The 22,716-nt window shown below is 39.9% G+C and overlaps 1 long non-coding RNA gene across 3 annotated transcripts in view; it reads right to left on the bottom strand.

Annotated features, from left to right (window-relative positions):
* The window catches only part of LOC144231756 (uncharacterized), a 64,184-nt gene that overhangs the window by 13,071 nt on the left and 28,397 nt on the right, over positions 1-22,716 (bottom strand). For all 3 annotated transcript variants that reach the window (XR_013335180.1, XR_013335178.1, XR_013335179.1), the window contains exons 3-4: positions 20,168-20,257; positions 415-507 (exon numbers count right to left, since the gene is read on the bottom strand). This is a non-coding gene — a long non-coding RNA (uncharacterized LOC144231756). The remainder of the gene's footprint in view (positions 1-414; positions 508-20,167; positions 20,258-22,716) is intronic.

Below are 22,716 nucleotides of genomic sequence, written 5' to 3'. Positions count from 1 at the left end.
AAATAACAAGTCACTAAACATGAGTAGTTAGATAATGGGATTTAGAAGGAATCTTGATCTCATTGTTGGATGTTTACTAATGTGAGGAGGAAAATTTTACAAATGTCTGACAAAAGGATAAGCTTCTGGTATTATTTCCAGAATCCAAAATTCTGCCTAAATAAGTTTTGAGCCTGGGATGTTCATAGTGGTTCACTGCAGACCAGTTTAAGATATTTAAAATACAAAAATCTGATGTGATAAACTTGAATCGGATTCCAATTTTCAAATGAGAAAACCCATTGATTTTTTAAAGACAAGTCCACAGCCTTTTGGGTAACTCCATGAGTTACCAGTAAGGTACAGATGCAACCTGAGATGAGGCCCCCTGAACAATTCAGCAGATGTGACAAACTCACACTTCAGGGAAATTACCTCATTTTTTAGCCCAAGTTACCAGTGCAGTTTCATGGAAGGCTCCCTCTGTTAAGCAGGAGTTTTCTCACTGGTTGCAACTTTCCACTCCTTCTGCAAGGATTGAGGAAGAAAAGCAAAACAAATGGGTTAAAACGCATTCTGTCTCAAGACACTATTTGTGTGGAGACCCCACAAAGAAGTTGTTCAAAAGGGAGAGATGAAAGGGGGTCCAGCTTTCTGCTGGCATTTGGGCTGGCATTTGCAGCATTACCGTATGACTTTGAGCAGGCCTGAGAAGCTCTTTGATTGCCAAAGAACAGTCGCACCTCTGTCAGAGCGGCCCTCATGACTCATGTGGCTTAGCAGCAAAGGAGGGATAAGAGCAGATGTGAGGGGGAAGATCACAGCAGAAGGAAAATAACTTGAATACAAACCAAAAGGCGGTCGGGGTAGGCAGGGGGTGGGGGGAGAACACAAAAGAAGAGGAACATGAGGAAACAAGGAAAAGAAATGTTTGTTGTACTGTGGCAGAGCACCTGTTGTCGTTAGAGACAACAGCACAGCCAGGAGGGACTGAATTGTTCCCTCTTGATCATGAAATTGAACAACAATGCCCAGAAAATGTCTGAGTGGTAGCACACACCTACTTTGTCTGCTGGTTTCATGCAGCAGAAGCCTGATCTATGTAGGAGAGTGTGGGAAACTTATTTACGTATTTTTCTTTAAAAAAATCAATAATAGCATTTACTGTGTGCCAGGCATTTGGTTAAACTCTTTTCAATCTTCTCAACAATCTAAGAGGCCAGTAAGGAAACTGACATCCCTGTCTCTCTCAGGTGATCATCATGATTATCAGCATCTTCATCCATCACCACCACATTAGCAATTATTATTTTTTAGCTTTTACTGTGTGGCAGGTGTGTGTTACATCATCATATAGACCGTATCACTTCAGGTCTTTCACCAACCTTATGATATGGCCTCTATTTTTATTTACATTTTTCAATGGAATGTAAACATTATCACTTTATAATGGCTTAGAAAGGTTGTCGTACATAAAGTGGTAAAACTAATGAGTGACTGTCCAAAAAAAGGACCTAGTTCAGCGTGTCCTCAAAGCCAGGCTGAAACTAGCATGATTCTCAGCCACAAACCCACAAGGCAATAAACACTCCTTGCTATTTCTCATGCATTAAGCATTGTGAGAGACTCTGCTCCTGAGGAATTCAGTCAGAGCCATAAAGTTCCTTGCTATTTCCACATTCTGGTGGGTGAGTTACCAGAAACCAGGCACTGACTCATAGAACATTAGAGCCTCCCCTTTCCACTCCACCCCCATTGTACCCACACAGAAACTGAGGTCCATGGTATTAAATTAAGTCAAAATCAGGATTCAAATCTTAGGACTTCAGTCTACCACCCTCTTTCAGGAAATCTCTGGCTCAGAAAAATGGATCTATATTAATCAAGTCAAATTTCACTGGATGTTTCTATCTTAACCAGATGACAAAGCAGAGGACACAGGACTAGAACATGAACTTCACATCCGCTTTCATGGCTATGTCTAGAGACCTTCCTCTGTCCCGTTTTCTGAGTGGTGTGGAAAGGAAGTCCTATTTTATCCTCTGTGGACAAAACTCACTTGCTGGAATAACTTCTGCAAACTCCAGAAATGGACTTAATTTCACTAAAATTAATACGGAATTGTCAGATAGGCTTACTTCAAAATGTTTGTTAATTATTTTGTTTCCAGATAACAGACAACCACAAAGCAAATCCAAGATGTACGGCTGACATCCTTTAGTAGCAGTCCCAATTTTAGTCATGATCAATTGACAGTTCCCCTGAAATTTCACTCATTTGTTTATTAAAAACAAAACAAACTATTTACTTTGTACCATTTGTACCCTGAGTAGTGACAGGCAGCAAGAGACACACAAGGACAAGACAGGCCCTGGCCCCTACGGAGTTCCCTCTATCACTGAGGGGACTGGCATGTCTACAAAGGAAATCCAACAAGCGTCCGGAAAGCAAGTTAATCAAAGACCTTTATACAGAGAAACCTTAAGAATAGGGATGTGAACAAGGTTGGAGTTCAAAGATGTGTTTCTAATTCCATCAGCTGGATAGTAATCCAATGATCATTTACCAGAATGATTTGAAATTACAGAATCCCCTGATCTGTCTTCAGAATTAATGCTCAGATAATGAATGCCCAGTTCCTTCAGATGTTTAATTACTGAAGAGCCTTACTCTCAAAAGAGAGGCTATACAAACTCAGGAAGTGACATGGAATCTTAATGAGATGTGATCTTGAGAGGTCATATAATTAAGGCTCCATCTTCAGGCAAGGCTCTTGTTTTGACAAACCTCAAGGAGTGAAACTTGACAACCTTCCTTGTTGACAGTTTTGACAACCCTCAGATAGGTCTTTAATGGTAGTTTTTAGAGTATGTCCCTCCATCATGGCCTCTAGGGTCCTTTGCAGTCACCTGACAAGAGAAAGGCCTGTATATAAATTGCGTCTGGAACTGAGGTCCTTGGTCCCTTCAGTTCTGGAGGATGATCTGACGCAGCAACTGGAGGGACTGGAGATTGGGGGGCCAAAGTCAAAGCAGAAGGGCCATCATGCGTTTCATGGGGAAAGGGAGATGGAGCTGGGCCCTGGAGCCCATGACAGTAGCTGAATCTTCACAGTCAGTAATAACTGACATCAGGATAAAGTTTATACATTTACAAAGTTCTTTGACATACACCATCATTTGGCTTCCAAAGAAAAATTGGGAGAACAGCCTTGTGATATAGATTACTATGCCATTCTATTGAATGGAAAATGAAACTTAGAGGATTTAATTTAGGTAGGTATGAGTCTACCGTTACTACTCTACTACTATTCCATACATGTGTATGTTCCAGCCACTTTGCATGGAATGTTTCATCTAATCTTGATAATGGCCCGGCAAGGTAGATAGTTTCTAAAATCCCCACTTTACAGAAGGTGAAACTAGAATTTGAAAGTATTAGATAATTTGTCTGTGGTCTCACAGACTTAACAAGTGGTGAAATGGAATTCAAATCCAGGTAATTTGACATCTAAGTCCATGCTCCTGCTATATTCATTAGCATTTTATTTCTTATTTTCACTAACATTTTAGAAAATAACCATTTCTATCAGAGAGATTCAAAACCCTGACAAATCCTTGCCCGTGTTTTCCTGACACATATTCTAACCAACTGCAACAGTGAAAAACCCCTGTCTCCCAATATCCTGAATGCTGCCATCTCTACCTGCCCAGTGCACCCCCGCACCCTAACCCAAAGTTCCATTACCCTTACTTCTTTATACATTAAAATGAGCTGGGTTGATGAAATCCCTCCCCACAAGCAGGACACAAGGATTTGAACTGAAAGAGTGGGCTGCAATCTTCCTGCCTTGAGCAGCAGGCAGGACCCTCAAAGAATAATACAAGACCATCGGTAATGTTCTTTCCAAAACACTTTCCCGTCTAGGATTCCTTTAAATGTTGAGTTTTATAGGGGTGATGCCTGATGGACGATATACGGAAAAGGTAAATACTTGCCCAAAGTCACAAAGAAGTTACCTCTGGGGTAACCTCTGGGACTTACCCCTGGGTCTTCTGACCCATTGACTCTGGGAGAAAGGAGAAAGAACAGGAGAAAAGAAAACGGGAGAAAGAAAAAACTCATTTCTATTCCTAGCCTGAACAAGCCTGACTGTTAATGCTAAGGGCCAAAGTTGGATATGATATTCTAGTCATGGCTTTATCACGCTTTAGGATTTCTAGATATATCCAGTACTGTGCTTCCCTTCTTGGCAAAAACACTATATTACATTTTCATGCCTTGTTTGTTCATTATTTATCGTTAGCTCATTTTTATGTAGTCACAATGGAGTGACCCATCTTATATTTACAGCCTGTGTCTATTAAATTTTATTGTTCATTTATGGCCACTTGTACAACTGGCCAAGGCCTTGGTCTAAGGTGACTGATTTCTAGAACCATGTCTGAAACCCCTACACTGGAGTCATCTGGGAAGTCTATGGGCAGGTACACCTTATAAGTCAGCATAATTTTTTTTAAATGTATGGTGGATTAAATATGACCACAAATTCTTTCCTGCTTCTTTCACTTAGAGATAAGTTTATTTCTCCTTTCCTTTGAATCTGGGTTGGCTCTGTGTCTTGCTTTGCCTGGAATACTGTAGAAGTACTTTTCTGGAACTTCTGAGCATAGAATATTCTAGAAGTACTTTTCTGGGACTTCTGAGACCAAGCCTTAAACAAAATGTCAGCATCAGTCGGCTGCAAAGCTGGTAAGGAGGATTGGGCTAGATTACTGAATGATGAGAGAGCTCATGGACAGGTGCTCATAGACCATTCTGGACATTTCAGCCTTACCGAAGCACCCACCTGAATGCAGCCACCCTGCGTGACCATGTGAAACAGAAGAACCACCCAGCTGATCCCAGTCAACCTACAGAATTGTGAAACACAATCCATTGTTGTTTGCTGCTATAAGGCACTAAGTTTGGGAGCAGCTTATTAGGCATCAATAGAAAACTAGAAACTATCCCTGACTTGGGTGCTCCCAGAAGGAGGGAAAGGAGAGAGGAGGAGTCAGCTGGCCTGGCATTTACACTGCAATTTGGTTCCTAGCTTTTTCTTCATGCATCACGTAGCTCTTACCAGTGGTTTCCTAACACTGGTCTGCAGACCAGTGCTGACTGCAAAGAATTATCTGAAAAACTGATGAAAATTATAGTTTCTGAAACTCTCCTTCTTGGCAATTTGATTCAGAAAATCTGAGATGGGGCCTAGAAATCTGTATTCTCACAAGTGAGTCTAAAGAGCGTCATAATTTGCTACCTTGTCTCTAACTGAACTGCTTGAGGCTGGCAGTAGGTTTATCTGTCTGCCCAACTGGCCTGGTAGAGTGTCTGAGAGGTATAGGAACTACATGTTTGAAGATGGGCGAATAAATGAAAGAATGAACAAATGAATAAATGAATCTGAAATAAACAGGAATATATGTAGGTATCTTGTTCAGATCATCTCCTACCCACCTTTGCCCCCTCAGTGTCCACGATAATATACTGCTTGTATCTCCCTCCCTTTCTTACGTTGTTCCCCAGTTAGGAATCCTGCGGGAGTGAGAAGAGTGTGTAGAGTTTGAGAGAAGGGGTAGGTGTGAGGGTACAGCATTAGGGCAATGCAAGTATGCAAAAATAAACAAAACAAAACAACACACACACACACACACACACACACACACAGGTTGGCACAGTCCCTGAGCTATTTGTCTCACTAAAAGTAGCCCCTGAGAACTGGAAAATAAACTCATTTTCTCTCCTCACTTCCCTAAGGGATTCTGCTTTCTTTGGGAAGAAGTCCAAATGCAAGGACAGTGGCAGTTTAGGAAGCTGGGAGGGGGAGGAGTAGAGAAAAGGCAGAAGGGTGTTTGACAAAGAGCAGAGAAAGCCCAGGACGTGGGAGATGGGAGGGACCACAGGGATAATATCTCCACCAAGGCGATTTGCTTGCTTTTTGCACCAAATTCTGTTCCTGTCATGCCTAGGAAGCTCAGTCGAAGGCCTTGGAGACCTGCATTTTAAAAACCTGAAAACCTGAAAGCCTTTCTCTCCCACTTGGGCTTTCAATCTTCCCTGAATACAAAAGACTGAAAAAAAAGCAAAGATCGTGAAAAACAGTCCCAAATCATTTCCTGCAGCCTGATTCATTCTGATCCACACCTACTCAAATTACATTGGTGGCTTTGTTCTGGCTGCTTTACTTACCAAACGAAAAGGCAAGTTTTCTAGGTGCAATGAGGAAACAGACACAGAGAACCCAAGTGCAAAAAAATGATCCAAGTTGAAATGTCAAAAATTGACCCGAATTGAAAACAAAAACATGAAACCAGTTGAAACACTCTGTACAGAAATTTTAAATGCCCAGCTAGGAATGTGGCTACTGTCTATTTCCAAACTGGCTTCATATTTAAGAACATCTACGGGAAACTTTAACATCAAACAGCAAAATGTATATTTTATTACACAAGACACACACATTATGGTCGAAAATAAGAATACAAAGATGAACAAAAAGGTACAAATTGTCCATTATCCCACCATCTAAAGATAAGTATCACTAAAATTCTAGATATAACCATCCAGATAATATGTATGGCTATATTTACAAAATGTGACTCTATATCTTTTTCATGCAATTAAAAAAACTAAATTTTCTAGCTTAATTTAGATATTCATTGATGTCAGTAATGACAGTATAGTACAGTGAAAATATATTCCGTTTTTAAAAATAGCTCTTATTATCATTACAGTATCAGAATAATGTATTGATTATTAATTATATTATTAACATATATTAACGTATATATATTTACATATTTTCTTAAGCTAAATTGCTGTCGGTAGCATTGTTGGATCAAAGCTTTTGGTAAATATTGCAAAGTAGCTCTGGAAAATTTGTGCTGCTCAATATTCTCACTAGCTATATGACAACAGCCACTTCCTCATACTCTTGTCACTTAGGACAGCAGCTTTTCTTACTCTTGACTTAAGAGTCACAGAAAAAATGTTTTCTCCTTTCTTGAATTCTTCATTTTTCCTTCAGAGACTGTAATGTTGAATGTCTTCTCATTTATCTATCGGTCATTATTTTCTTCTTTACATTGGGTTCTTGAATGTTCTAATCGAGTATCCATATATTCACTATTGGTTTGTAACAGACCTTTTTAAAGTGGGGATAGGGACCTTTTGCCATTGGGACACTTTTCCTAAGTTGTCACTGTCTTCCACATTTATATAAAGAATAGTGGGTTTGAACAAGCTGGGTTCAGATCTTTGCTTTTTCATGTCCTGTGAACATAGGTAAATGGCTCTCTAGTCCTCAGTCTCCTCATCTATAAAATGGGAAACACAAGGGGTGCCTGGGTGGCTCAGTCGGTTAAGCATCTGACTTCGGCTCAAGTCAGTGGGTTTGAGCCCGGCATCGGGCTCTGTGCTGACAGCCAGCTGAGAGCCTGGAGCCTGTTTCATATTCTGTATCTCCGTCTCTCTCTGACCCTCCCCTGCTCTCTCTCTCTCTCTCTCTCTCAGAAATAGATAAAACATTAAAAAATATTTTAAAAAAGGGAAACACAATAGTACCTTGCTCACAGGATTAGATGGCAAATCATATCAAGTCCTGATAACAGTATCTGGTACATAATAAGCTTTTAGTTAATTCTAGTTTTATCAAATATAGTAAGTTTGTTGCCATTGTAAACTGTTAATCACATTAGGAGTTACTATTTTTTCTTTTATAAATTCTGCTTTGAGATCATGCTTAGGAAGTCCTCCACTCCCCTTATAACATTACATTTTTACTAGTGCTATTATGTTTTCTTTTCTATACTGACATGGATTTTAATCCATCTAAAATGAACTTTAGTATAAGGTATAAGATTGGGAAACTAAGTTCAATTTCTTATTTCAATACCATCTATTGAATAACCATTCAATTCCTACTAGACTGAGGGACCACATGTATTATGTACTAAGGTCCCATACATGCAATGGTCTCGTTCTGGTCTTTTATTTCTGTTTCACTGATCAGCCTCTCAATGCCTATGCCAATTATTTCTCTTTTAATGATTGTAGATAGCTTCACAGTATATCTTATGGGGCAAGATTTCTCCCATATTTTAGATGAACTTTACTGACAGAACATTTGTCCTATTTCCTTCACGGGGTGAACGTTGTGATCCTCCTTCAGGAAGCTTATTCTCCCGGGAGTGCTGCCAAAGATGGCCCTCAGCTAAAGAAAATCACCACACCTATGATTAGGCCTCCTTCCAGAAGCAGTCTGCATGTGATGACTGACCGGGGGTTAGGAGAGTCCCGACCTGGTATAACTAGAGACTCAAACTAAAGACTAGTGCCACTTGCTCCCCATGGGGACAGGGGAAGCCTGACACTGTTTTCCAGACCAGTTCCTCCTTCTGTCCAGCCTTGCTTCTTCCCACTATCCTTCCTCCGTCCACAAGCACTCCCAAATAAGTGCTGAGCATGCTAAACTCAGGCTCAGTCAGCTTCCTGGAAAGCCTTTTCTGCAAAATATTCCCCTCTAAAAGATAAACTGTTGGGGCTTAAATAAGACTTACATTATATCTAAGGATTAATTTGGCAACAATCAGCTTTGTTACGGTATTGTCTTCTCATTGTGTGCTTCTCCATTTGTCTCCATTTTTTTTCTTCTATGTTCAAAAAGATTGTGAAATTTTCCACACATAAACCCTGGAATTTCTTTTTAAGTTTATTTTTAAGCATTTTGCATTTGCCATTGACACTATTAGTCAGATCTAGTATTTTCCCCTGTGGTAGAAAATAAATTTAGGGGTGCCTGGGCGGCTCAGTCGGTTAAGCATCCAACTTCAGCTCAGGTCATGATCTCATGGTGCGTGGGTTCGAGCCCCATGTCTGGCTCTGTGCTGACAGCCAGCTCAGAGCCTAGAGCCTGCTTCAGATTCTGTATCTCCCTCTCTCTCTGACCCTCCCCTGCTCACGCTCGCTCTCTCTCTCTCTCTCTCAGAAATAAAACATTTAAAATTTTTTTTAAAAAAAAGAAAATAAATTTGTAACCCCAGACTGCCTTGTTGAAGAAATTACATTCATTTTGTGTGACTTCAAAGGCTAGAATTCAAATAATGGAAACAAGTCGCACACAGACCCATTCCTGTTCATTATTTACACATTTCCAAGAACTAAGGTGGTCTACTTATTCCATCTCCAAGGACGATACAGGAGGGACTGTTTTTAGGGATTTAGAATCCCATAACCCTAGAAGCATACAAGAAGGTACCAAATAATTCCTTCAGGGATGTACTAAACTGGAATTACATGTATACTTGGACTAAATTCAGCAACCAGACTGCATAGAGAAGGCAGGTTGTGTGTGTGGTCAACATCTCTCTCCCTGTTCTCTTGGACAGACTTGTATATCACTCTTTCTATTCTTTTGTCCCTGAATAATTCATCTATATTAGGACCTGCTAAACAAAAAACAAACAAAACCAAAAAACAACAAACAAACAAAAAACTAAAGTGTTCTTTATCAGAGAAACAGATCTTAAGTAAGGGAATAGGACACATGACTGCTTGAAATGTGAATTAAGCTTCATCACTAGCTGTGACGGTATGATGGCCTGAAATGAACTCATAAATCAAGAACCAGAGATATATAGCCCCCAGGAGACAAGAACTGAAAAATCCGCCAACACTTAGAATCAGGTATTAGCAAACAGAAGCCCACAGGTCATATCTAATCTACCACTTGTTTTTCAAATAAAGCTTTATTGGAACAGAAGTACATTTTCTTATTTATATATTATCAGTGGCTGTTTTGGAGTTACAGGCACAGTTGAATAGTTGCAAGAGAAACCACATGACTTGCATAGCATAAAATATTTATCTGGTCCTTTATAAAAATTAAGTTTGTTAACTTCTTGCTTATACACAAAGTAACCAGAGTAACCTAGTAGTTAAGACATGAATTTTGGAGTCAGGCTAAGCCTTAAATTCTGATTCCATTATTTAGTAGCTGTATGACCTTAAGCAATAACTATATCATTTTCAAACTGTAGTCTCCTCTTCTGCTAACTGGTGAAAGTGAGAACAATGGCATTTTTGTCTGGTTATATATAATTGCATTTGGCATAGTACTTGACACATAAAATAATATAATACATATAATATATTGAAAATGAGTTTCTGGTGATAGTACACGGTTGTTGGTGTTGCTATTCTTGTTTTGAAATCTGACAATGTTTATTTCTATTTGGTGTGCTTAAACCATGAAAGCACTAATCAAAAAAAAGCTAAGGAGAAAAAGAAAACTGAAATCATTTTTAATATCAAAGTAGACTTCAGAACAAGAAAAATTAGCAAGGATAACAGAGACATTACAAATTAATAAAAGGTTAATTCGTCAAGAAGACATAATATTCCCAAATTAGGATTGCCGGATAAAATACAAATGTTGCATAGGATGTACTTATACCCACAAATTATTCATTGTGTATCTAAAATTCATCCTAGTTGTTTTTTGTTTTGGCCTTGTTTTTGCTAAATCTGACAACTGTATTCCTAACATGTATTGCATCTAACAACAGAGCTTTAAACTACATGAAGCAAGGGGCACCTGGGTGGCTCAGTTGGTTGAGCAATCTGACTTTGGCTCAGGTCATGATCTCTTGGTTCGTGAGTTTCAGCCCCTCATGGGGCTTTGTGCTGACAGCTCAGAGCCTGGAGCCTGCTTTGAATTGTGTCTCCCTCTCTCTCCGCCCCTCCCCGACTTGTGCACGCGTGCTCGCTCTCTATCTCTCTATCTCTCTCTCAAAAATAAATAAAACATTATAAATATATAAATAAAGTAAACTTTATGAGGCAAAAAGAAATAGAAGTGAAAGGAGAAATGGACAAATCCACACATACAGATGGAAACTTCACATTGTTCTCTCAGTAAGCAATAGAACAAATAGGCAAAGAATCTGCAAGAATATACAACAACTGAACAACACTCTCAACCAAATTGACCTAACTGACATTTCTAGAACAGTCCACCCAACAAGAGCAGGATACAAATTATTTCCAAGTGCACAAGACACATCCATCAAGGTAGATCATATCCTAGGTCAGTAAAGCAAACTGCAACAAATTTAAAAGAGTAAAAACCATACAGAGTGATTCTTTGACCCTAGTAGAATTAAAATAAAAATCAATAACAGAATAATAATTAGAAAGTCTCCACATACTTGGGTATTAGGCAACATACTTCTAATTAATCTGTGAGTCAAAAAAAGGAAGTCTCAAAAAAATTAGAAAATACTTTAACTGAACAAAAATTAAAATACACATATCAAAGTGTGTGGAATGTAGCTAATGCAGTGCTTACAGGGATATTTATAACATTAAATGTTTATATTAGAAAAATCTTTTTGATTTTAAATCGAAGGTCTAAGATTCCACCTTCAGAAAGTAAAAAGAGAGAGGCACCTGGGTGGCTCAGTTGGTTAAGAGTCCAAATCTTGTTTTTGGCTGAGGTCATGATCTCACGGTTTCATGAGTTTGACTCCCACATCAGGCTCCAAGCTGACAGCGTGGAGCCTGCTTTGGATTCTGTGTCTCCCTCTCTCTCTGCCCCTCCCCAACCTTCACTGTCTCTCTCTCCCTCTCTCTCTCAAAACAAATAAATAAACTTTAAAAAAAGAAAGTAAAAAGAGAAGAACAAAATAATATCAAGGCAACCAGAAGGAAAAAATAATGAAATTTAAAAGAGAAAAAAGAAAGAGGATATTAATTACCAATATTAGAAATAAAAGAAAGAACATCTTATCATACCCCTGTAGCTATAAACTACTCTGTGCACACAATACTTCAAACAACTTAGATTAAATATATCAATTCCTTACAAGACACCAACTATGAGAATTCATCTAAGATGAAATAGTCAACCCAAAGAATTCTGTAACTATTAAAGAAATTTATTAATTTTTAAAACCTTCAGAATAGGAAATCTCCAGGCCCAGATGGTTTCATTGGAGAAGTCTATCAAACGTTTAAAGAAGCTATAAAACAAATTCTACACAAAAGCAAAATCTTTAGTAGAAAATAGATAAGAAGGGAATATTTCCCAATTCATTTTATGAGACCAGCCAAAATGAAAATCAAGGACACTAACCACCAAAATAGTACCAAAAACAAAAAACCCCCACAAAACTGTAGATCAGTCTCCTTCACCAATATATATGCTGGAAGTCCTAGCCAAGGCAATAAGCTGAGACAAACAAAAGGCATACAGATGGGAAAGGAAAAAAAATAAAGTGTGATTTTAAATAGATCACAGGATTGTCTACATAGAAAGTCCCAAGGCATCTATTTTAAAAAATAACTCCTAGAACTAATAAATGAAATAAGCAAAATCTCAGTATACACAATCACACACAGAAGTCAGGCAATGAACCATATGCAGGCAATGAACAAAAACTGGGAATGAAAAATTTTGCAAATGCCATTTTCAGTAAGTACTCCTAAAAATAAAATAGTTATGTAAAAATATAATAAACCATGTACAGCACATGTAAGCGGAAAACTACAAAATGCTGATATAAGAAAATTTGAAAGACCTAAATAAATGGGGAGACATATTGTTTTAATGCATTAGCAGATTCAAATTATTCTATGGATTTAATGCAATTGCAATAAGATCCAGGAAAGATTTTTGTTAGATATACACAAACTAGTTCTAAAGTTTATATGAAAAGGTAAAGGGGCTAGAAGAGTCAATTTCAAAGAAAAAAGGAAGTATAAATGTCAATAAATTGCATTGTGTAATTATAACACTTCTACAAATCTACAGTCATCAGAACAGTGTGGTATTGCTGGATAGCTAGACATTTAAATAAATTGAATAGAGTAGAGAATCCATAAATATGACCAATTTGCCTTTGAGAAAGGTGCAAAGGTAGTTAAATAGGGAAGGCTTGATCTGTCCAACAATCGGCATTGAAACAATTGGGCATCCAACTGTGAAAAACTATATTTTGACATATCCTTCACATCTTATACAAAAATAACTCAAAAAGGATCACAGATATAAGTGTAAAAGTATAAAGTTTAGAATAAAATTGTAGAAAATCTTTAGGCAAAATTTCATGGATATGACTCCAAAAGCTCTATCCAGTAAAGAAAAAAAAGATAAATTGGGCCTCAACAAAATAACACTGTTACGATAAATAAAGGACAAATTATTAATTGGAAAAAAAATATTTGTAATATAAAACTAAAGGGGTACTTGTACCCAGAACATATAAACAACTCTCAAAACTCACCTGCAGGAATACAAAAAATACAATCTTTATAATGGGCAAAAGAACTGGACAAACACTTCTCTACAAAGAGAATATACAGATGACAAATAAGGACATGGAAATTTCTTCAACATCATTAACCATTAGGGAAAAGCAAATTAAACCATATGAGACACAAATACACACCTATTAAAATGGTTCCCCCCAGGCACCTCGGTGGCTCAATCAGTTGAGCATCCGACTTCAGGTGTGATCTCAGGGTTCATGAGTTCAAGCTCCACATCGGGCTCACTGCTGTCAGAGAATCCCAAGCAGGTTGCATGTTTGGTCACGTGGAGCCCAACGTGGGACTCAGTCTCACAATATGCGATCATGACCTGAGCCGAAATCAAGAGTTGGATGCTCATCCTACTGGACCACCTAAATACCTCTCATTTCTCCTCTTTGATTTTTAAGGTTTTTAAAAATGTTTTATTTGTTTTTGAGAGAGAGAGAGAGAGATACAGAGAGTGAGCAAGGGAAGGGCAGAGAGTGAGGGAGACACAGAATCCAAAGCAGGCTACAGACTTGGAGCTGTTGGCACATAGCCTGATGCAGGGAACCTACAAGCTGTGAGATCATTAACAGAGCTGAAGTCAGAGGCTAAACCGACCGAGCCGTCCCCTCTTTTTGAACAGGAATGTCTATAGCCATCATCATATGTCACTCCCTCCATTGTATACTGGATGTGGGGAGAAGACAACTTGTTCCTTTAGTTTCATAAGAGAAGAGAAAGTGTACTTGAGGAGTTGCATTTAAGGAACTATACCTTAGGAATCTCTTCCACTCTTAGACCTGATTTAGAGAAGGAAATTCTGGATTTCAAGCTGGCACTTTAATGAGGTACTTTGGGGGAACTTATGCAAGAATGCATGTATATTGCTTGTGGGAATGATGTGAATCATTAGGGACCCAGAGGGTGGAATATAGTAATGAACCTCCAAGATGATCCCCAAGGAACCCATATTCTGCTACCCATACTCTTGTGTAGTCTATACTACACTGTACCAATGTTGACCTGTATGCCCAATACTATACAGAAAAGATAAGGGTTGTAGGTAGCCCTGCAGAGAAGCCAACTCGACAAGGAAATGAAACCCCAAGCAAACAGCCATGTTCATAGTCGTGGAAGTGGATTCTCCAACCAGTCAAGTCTGAGAAGACTGCAGCCCTGGCTACCCTTTGATTGCTGCATTGTGAGAAATCTTGAATGATAATAACCCAACCGAGCCACTTCCAGCCTCCTGACCCACCAAAACTATGAGATGATAAATGTTTATTGTTTCAAGCTGCTAAGTTTGACAGTAGTTTGTTACACAGATATAGATAACTAAAACACTTGCTCACTCTCTGTTAAATCCTAAGTCAGTCCTTTGCAAGAATCTTGGAAATTTAGAGATAAACAGCTGAGTGCAAGGAATGGGAGGAAGCCGAGTCTATAACAAATCAACTGGGAACAGACAAGGAGCCTAGTAAGGATATAGTTAAAGCAAGAGTCCCAGAAAACTGTGGATAAGGATGATCTTGAAAATCATAACACGTCCCTTGTGTAAATCAGGAGCCAGAGATTCCAAACTGTTTTCCAGAGCAAAACAGTCAAGCAGAAAGTATCAGTTAGTTAAATGTAAATAACCAGACACCTGTCCAATTCTTAAGCTCTAGGCTAATTTAATGCGGCAATAAATTTTTGAGAACGGGATCTTCCTCACTGTCAGAGGAAGAATAGAATTCAATTCAATCCAACAAATATGTAGCGGTCACCATTTCTGTGGCAGAGCAAATGACTGATGATCTGAAACAGAACCTGGATCACCAATGGCATTTCTATAGAGCATTAAATCACTCCACTAGGCTCCCCTCACCCAGATAATAAAAGTTAGGGGCTGGGCATATTTGCTAGATTGCCACAGTCAGGAGTTAAAAGCTTAAAGTAAGACAAAAAGACAATGGACAATGCAAGAGGCTAGCATTCAAGGGAGGACTTCAGGGGAAAAAAAGAGAGAGAGAAAAAGATTCCCTCTCTGAAGATGGAGTGTAGGGAAATACGTTAGGAGTCAAAAATTAGTGTTTAGGGTTCACTCTGAATAGTTATTTCCAAGAGAGCAAAATAATAGTAGTCATCATCATCGCCATCATCATCACCATCATCATGGCAAATGTTAAGGACTCATCTATATGTCAGGCATTGTTTTAAATGTATTTCATGCATTAATTTATCTAATCTTCAATGACCCTGTTTGATAGCTGCTATTTCCGTCCTCCTTTAATGAGCACTGAAGTATAGAGGCTACATAAATTTCTCAGAGCCACAAAGCTGCTGAGTGGCAGAGCTGCTATTCAAATCCAGATGTCTTAACCCCACCATCAGGCTATGCTGCCTCTCTGGGAGTCAGAGTGAACCACTGGCCTGTGTCACTGACCACTTGAGCACAAGCTTACACTTCCACTAGAGAAAGCCAAACGTGGAAAAGTAAAATGGGAATCATAGCCCCAGATCTGGGTTTTTTGTTTGTTTGTTTGCTTGTTTGTTTTCTGCTCAATTCACCAGGGTCAGATATGGAAGAGGTTTTCTTTTAAAATGTCTCTGGGGGCCCTTGGGTGGCTAAGTTTGTTAAGCATCTGACTTCGGCTCAGGTCATGATCTAATGGTTCATGAGTTTAAGCTCCATGTCAGGCTCAGAGCCTGGAGTCTGCTTCATATTCTGTGTATCGTTCTCTCTATGCCCCTCCCCAACTCATTCTCTCTCTCTCAAAAAAATAAATAAACATTTTTTTTAAAAGTTTAAAAATGACTTTGAGGTCAGCTTATGTGCACCTGCCACCACTGGTACTGCTGGCACCCAGGTTTGCCCTTTCCCACCCTAGGAAGACCAATCCAGTAAAAAGGAATGTTAAGGGGCACCTGGGTGGCTCAGTTGGTTAAGCATCCAACTCAGCTTATGATCTTGTTGTTTGTGGGCTCAAGCCCCGTGTGCTGTGCTGACACCTCAGAGCCTGGAATCTGCTTTGGATTCTGTGTCTCTCTCTGTCCCTCCTCTTCTCACACTCTCTGTCCCTCTCTCAAAATAAATAAATAAACATTTTTAAAGAAAAGAAAAAAGGAAAGGCTCAGCGGGCACCCATTTCTCAGGCCTTGCTGGGAGGCTTGCCATTTGAACCACATGCAGGGAGGGACCTGGCCTTGCCAAGCAGCACCAGACCACAGCTTTCAGACTACTTAAAAATTAAAGAATCTTTTATTTTTTTAACTCTATCCTATGCAGGATATCCTGAGCAAATAATGTTTTAATAATACATATAAGACAACTGGTAATAAAACAAAATTAATACCTGTGTATATTGCCCCAACACAGGGGTCGAACTCACAAACTGTGAGATCATGACTTGAGCTGAAGCCAGAACCTGGAGCTTGCTTCAGATTCTGTCTCCCTCTCTCTCTGATCCTCCCTTGCTTACAGTCTCTCTCTCTCTCTCTCTCTCTCTCTGTTTCTCTCTCTCAAATAAACATTTAAAAAAATCAAAAATATAAAAACCATTGTCAGCTCACAGACCATACAAAATCAGGAAGTGCGTTGGATTTGTCCCAAGGGCTGTACTTTTCTGACCTGTGCTTTAGACTCTAAGCTGCTTAGAGAAGAGGAAAAAAATTCACTCATCCTTATCTCCCATTGCCTAATGCAGAGTCTTTGTCAGGGCAGGAGCTCAATATCCATATCTTTAATGTCAGAATAGTCAGAAGTAATAATTCCTCCCTGTGAAGATCTGGGTATATATCATGAAGTTCTTTGCCAATCTGATTTGATTTCTGATGCAAATTTCCATGTTTCTAATTCTTGCACCTTAACTTCAATCTCATTTCCGGGTGTAGGGCAAATTTTTTCTTGCCTTTGTAATTGTCTCCTAACTGCTAGTTTCCATAGAATACTGGCTTTTCTACTTTAAACTTTGTGTCATTCAGTTTGGGCCCAGTGGCTACATTCCTAAGGGCACCTGCTCCGGAATTTCTCAGGCCATCTTGTTTTCAAAGATGCATGTGTGTGTGTGTAACAAGAAGTCTTGCCTTCGCAGGTCCAGGTCACAGAGGCCCACAGTGAGTGGAAAGTGCAGGCGCTAACATCCTCAGATTTGTCTGGAGCTAGGAGATGAGTACAGATGTGTGAGGTGGGTGCAAAATTGCAAAAGAACCTCTGTTAGAGAAGAATTGAAAGAACTGACTGGCTAAACACCGTAACTCTTAGGGCTCAAGCAACCTGAACTCAGTGTGTTGGAGAAGGAATGCATTCAGTCATGACAGGCCGGTGTCTCAGAGTACAGGGCTCCATTCCAGGTGCACCAACATCATATCCAGATCTCCAGCTCCACCAGCATTGAGGCTATGCACATAGAGGCAGCCACAGAAATGGAAACAAAATTTTGTCTCAGAACAGCTACTCTGTACATTGAGACCAAGTCTACAGAACTCTAGCTTAACCACCAGAGCAACAAGCTATGCCCAAGAGTGATCAGCAGACGCATGGGAGACACTTCAGTGCTCCCAGGAATTCTTAGGGTCAGAGTGTATGTGATCACAAATGCATATGATTGTGAACTGACAGAATATCAACCATAGGCACATGCCTGCTGTGTAGCAGCTCTCAATAAGCCTCTGCTGATAGAACGATTGATTACTATCTATGATCAGTATTTTATCTGTTTAGTCTGTATCATATCCAGTACCTAAAATCATGCCTGGCATACAAATTGCACTCAATAAGTATTTGTTGAATGAATAAAAGTTGAATTTGTGCCTTTTCAGTTCATTTTACTGTTTTCTATAAATGTGATTTATTAGTGAGAATACCTTTTAAAGATGTAAATAAATTAATGAATCGGGGAAAAGTCCTTTGTCCTACGTCCTGATTTATGTTTTAAAACATGTGATCACTCTTCCTAATGTCATTCCTATGATCCACTTTCCTTTGAACCTGCAGCTACCAGTATCCCCTTGTACAGGAGCTTATAAATTAGACCAGCCCTCCGTGGATAACAGTGCTGACGATGTTTGAATATCCATTTAACAGCAACTAGCGCTGGCGTTTTCTTAATGTGGTTTCTCTTGTAATTCTGACAGCTTTATGAATGCTCCAGTAACTTTCAGCTAAATCATCGCAGAGTTTCAATTTCCATCTTTAAGCCCTGCAGATAGATCTGTAACCGTATTATGCTAATAAATAACTGCATCACAGGTGGATGGTGGAAAATGGTCTAAACGAACGTACAAGGTAATAATGCCAGTCCTCAAGCTTGCGCCAGCCCTCATTCACTTATTTCCTCTTCAGTGATCAAAGGCATATAAGCCAATTAAAAATCATATTGGTAAATGGTACTGCCATGATTTCATTCTTGCTGTTTACTCTTGAAAGGACAGCATTTCCGGTGAGTCAGTGCTCTCTGGGCAATTTCCTACCAACATCACAAAGCACTGGGGGAGAGGAGCAGGAATATGTGGGTGGCTGTGTTTCTCAGCTACTGGAAGAGAAAAGACATTCTGCACTTACTGTTTAAGGAGCTGACTGCATTTGTGGACCCAGCTTCTCTATGTCTTAATATTCCCATCTGAAAAATAAGAAACTCTGCCCCTGAAGGGATGCCATGAAACATTCCCGAAAAAATCTGAGATATATATTATTTGCTGGGTAGTCTTCTATTTATTTTAGAGAGACTTGCTTTAAAATTTACTTTTTCATTCCATAACACTTCAGAGTTTCAGATATCCAACTGGATCAATTCAAAGCTTTCTATTTTTAACAGAAAGGGGGAAAAACAAGAAACAATGAAGTGTGTTATGAACAACAAAATGTACCATATAGATGACTTTCTTCGGGATCTCTCATTCCCAGGCTTGGAATCTACCTGGAAAGTTGTTGATAAGTTTCCAGAATACACTATGTAATCCCTGTCCAGGAAACTATTCTACTCCTTTAGTTCCCAGTGCAGCTTGCTCAGACTCGCTACAATCTCCAGTCTCCTTGCACTGAATTCAAACCTCTGCTGTCCTAAGGATGAGAAACTCATCGACAAGAACTAGTTGAACATCCAGGAGCACATTCTGGAGCCACTGGAGAATGCATCTTCAGGGTCATTGGTTCAATGGTGGCCCCCAAAAGATATGTCTATGCCTTAATCCCTGGAACCTGTGAATGTGACTGTATTTGGGAAAAGAGTTTTTGTAAGTAGAATTAAGTGAAAGACCTTGGAGATTATCTTTGATTAGTGTGGGTCCTAAATCCAATGATAGGTGTCCTCACAACAGAAAGGCAGGGTGAGGCTTCAGATACAGAGAAACACGCAGAAAGCCATGTGAGGATGGAGGCCCAGCAGAGTTGGGGAGCGTCAAGCTAAGAACATCTGGAGCCTCCAGAAACTGAAAAAGACAAGGAAGTGTTCTCCTCGCTACACCTCAGAGGGAATGGGACTCTGAAAACACCTTGATTTTGAACTTTTGGTCTCCAAAACTTTGAGAAACTGAGTTTCTCTTGTTTTTAAGCCACCTAGTGTGTGGTCATTTTGCACATCAGGAAGCGGTAGGAAAGCAAAATAGAATCGGACACCAGCTTCAATGTTTCATGCTTGAAGACATGTTTAGGATTTGAATCTCATGGATTTACCAGAATCCTTTCTGTTTCCACAAGCAATTTCCCAATTCTAACCACCATCCCTCTACCATGCCCTGCCCCCCCAAAAAACAATTCTTTCTTGTATTTACTTTAAGCATGCTAGCACTTAATGTTTCCAAAAGAACATAGCTAAGAATTACTGACAATTTATTGCTGATAATTAAGTTGGTTAATTGTTTCTCTTACCCTTGGGTGGTCCTTCTTGTCCTCTTATTTAGCATGTAAAAGATTCTGTTGTCATAATATTTCTAGTTGCTCTTCGATGAATCAACAACTCTAGGAGAGAAGACGATTTAGACTGAAGAAGTAAGAAAGTGCAAAAGACCAATTTCATCCAATTCCTGGCCTTGAGCATTTGGATTTCCAGTAATATTATTACAAAACTTCGTGATTTCCATATGTTGCCATAAATGTCCTGTCACATACACATTTCGGTGTCCATAAAGAGACTTCATAAGGAAAGCAGGCATGGTTTCCACCCCTTTGGGTAGTGAATAATGAAAGTCTTCTTCCCAAGGATACATTGTTGCCAAAAGTCAAAGCGCAGAAAACACATTTCTGGGCTGGAATGGAGAAATCACCTAATCAAAGAACTCTTGACAGTTGCTTACAAACAAGCATGTCTTCTAGGCCCAAAGAGAAACCCACTGGAAACAACTAAACCACAACCTCCAAACCACTTAATTGGATTTCCAACTGTTATTCTTTTTTTTTTTTAATGTTTTATTTATTTCTAGGAGAGAGAGAGAGAGACAGCATGAGCAGGGGAGGGTCAGAGAGAGAGGGAGTCACAGACTGAAACAGGCTCCAGGCTCTGAGCTGGCAGTCAGCACAGAGCCCGACGCGGGGCTCGAACCCACGAACCGCGAGATCATGATCTAAGCGAAAGTCAGACGCTTAACCGACTAAGCCACCCAGGCACCCCTCCAACTGTTACTCTTAACTTCATTAACAAAGTAAAGCAGAGCAAAACAAAACTCTAGTTAAACAGGGCTACCTTCTGCTTATACATCTTTCAGACAAGACATGTAGCATTTCCCCAAATATGTCCCACATTCTGTCTCCTCGCCTTTGCTCTCCCTCTGTTTTTCACCAGGAACACCATTGTGACTTCTCCTGTGTCTATCTAATGAAATGCTACCCCATCCAACATCTGGCTCAAATGCCACCTCTCCCAGAAAGACGCCCCTCAGCTCTGGTGTCCCAGGGGGGTACAACACCTGCCTTTCAATCCCAGACCACTGGCTTGTGTCCTCTTTACTCCTGCCATTCTTTTCATGCTTCTTTGAATATCGTCACACCTGGGAGATCCTGGGGAAAGGGACGGAGGCAATCTCTTACCCACCTGTGTGACTCAATACATATCCCATGGTAGACTCAAAAGAAATAGCTACTGAATGAAAAAAAGCCAAACAAAATCATTACACTACTCAAAGGTGTTCACAGAGAATCAATAATCCTGGGCCCCTTTTCCCTCATTCATACTTCATTGAGGATATTATATATAACACTCAATCATCTCTGATTTCTACCCACAGGAAATAGAATGGATGGCCCGCGTTCTCCTCTAAACCTCTTTTCCAGTTGGGGGAAATGACTGTCTCTGATCACCTTTGTTGTTCCTGTACTGCTTGTGTCACACAAAATAACAAGCACTTATCAGTGTTTGTGAATATTGGACTAAGAAACTTTCTAGCCAATAAGAATCAGTATATAGAAGCACACAATTGTTTCCTGATACCTCACTACCTTGGGTCCCCACAGCCTTGCCAAATCCTGCAAATCTCCCTCAAGACCATTCTCTACAACTCATCTTTCCATTTCTCCTCACACTGCCACGGTCCTTTCCCTTGCACGCTGTGATGTCCTGGAAGGAAGACTTGGCTTCTTAAGGCACAATTTGTCATGTTCATTCACCTGTTTATTGGAAAATAGCTTCCAGGGGTTACATATCTGACCAAATCGAGTCAAAACTTCTCATCTTGTGTCAGAGATGTTCCACCGACATGCCTTGGCCAGCTCTTGCAGGATTTTCATTATTTCCTGTAAGAAACTCTAGGCTTTTGTCAAACTAAGCATTATTCACTTCCCAAATATTCCAGAACTTTCTCATCTCCCTATATGTACTCAGGTTGACATTCACCCACAGTGCCCACCACACCTGTGTGGTTACAAGCACCCACCTGTGCTTTAAGGCCAGCCCATGTGTTACCTCTATTTTCATACCTCCCTCAGGCGCTGCAGCCAGGAAAGATTTTCTGACCCTTTTGTATTGTGTTTATAGCATAGCACCTATGTGGCCCTTAATTTCCTTACAGTAGAGTTGTGCAATTCATTTACAAGCCATTCTTTGAGGCCTACTCACCCCCCCAGGCACTGGGCTGCAGGCTTATCTCCTCTATCCCTCACCCCTAGACTTTTCCCCAGCACCTTTACCCCAAGGGCCCAGGCAGAGTAATGTTCCCAGGGAGTATTTGCTGAATGAAAGAATAAATTAATGTATAAGCCATGTNAGCTTTGATTATCGGAGAAGGAATAGAATCTTTACAAAAAGGAGCTAATAAATAGTCCTGGGGTATAGCGCCATCACTTGTGCCTTCTCACTGTCCTCTACTTGCCGTTGGAGGAAGGACCACATGGGAAGACAGAAGACCTTCCTCAGCCATGGCCCCCAAGCCTTGGGAGCTTCACTGCACCACGGCTGGGTGCTAAATATCATACACTTAAAGCCACAG

The sequence above is a fragment of the Crocuta crocuta genome, unplaced genomic scaffold (assembly GCF_008692635.1).
Source record: "Crocuta crocuta isolate KB4526 unplaced genomic scaffold, BGI_CrCroc_1.0 scaffold102, whole genome shotgun sequence".
NCBI classification, from domain to species: domain Eukaryota; kingdom Metazoa; phylum Chordata; class Mammalia; order Carnivora; family Hyaenidae; genus Crocuta; species Crocuta crocuta.
Note: the sequence above shows the minus strand (reverse complement) of the source record. Positions and strands in the feature narration are given on the sequence as shown.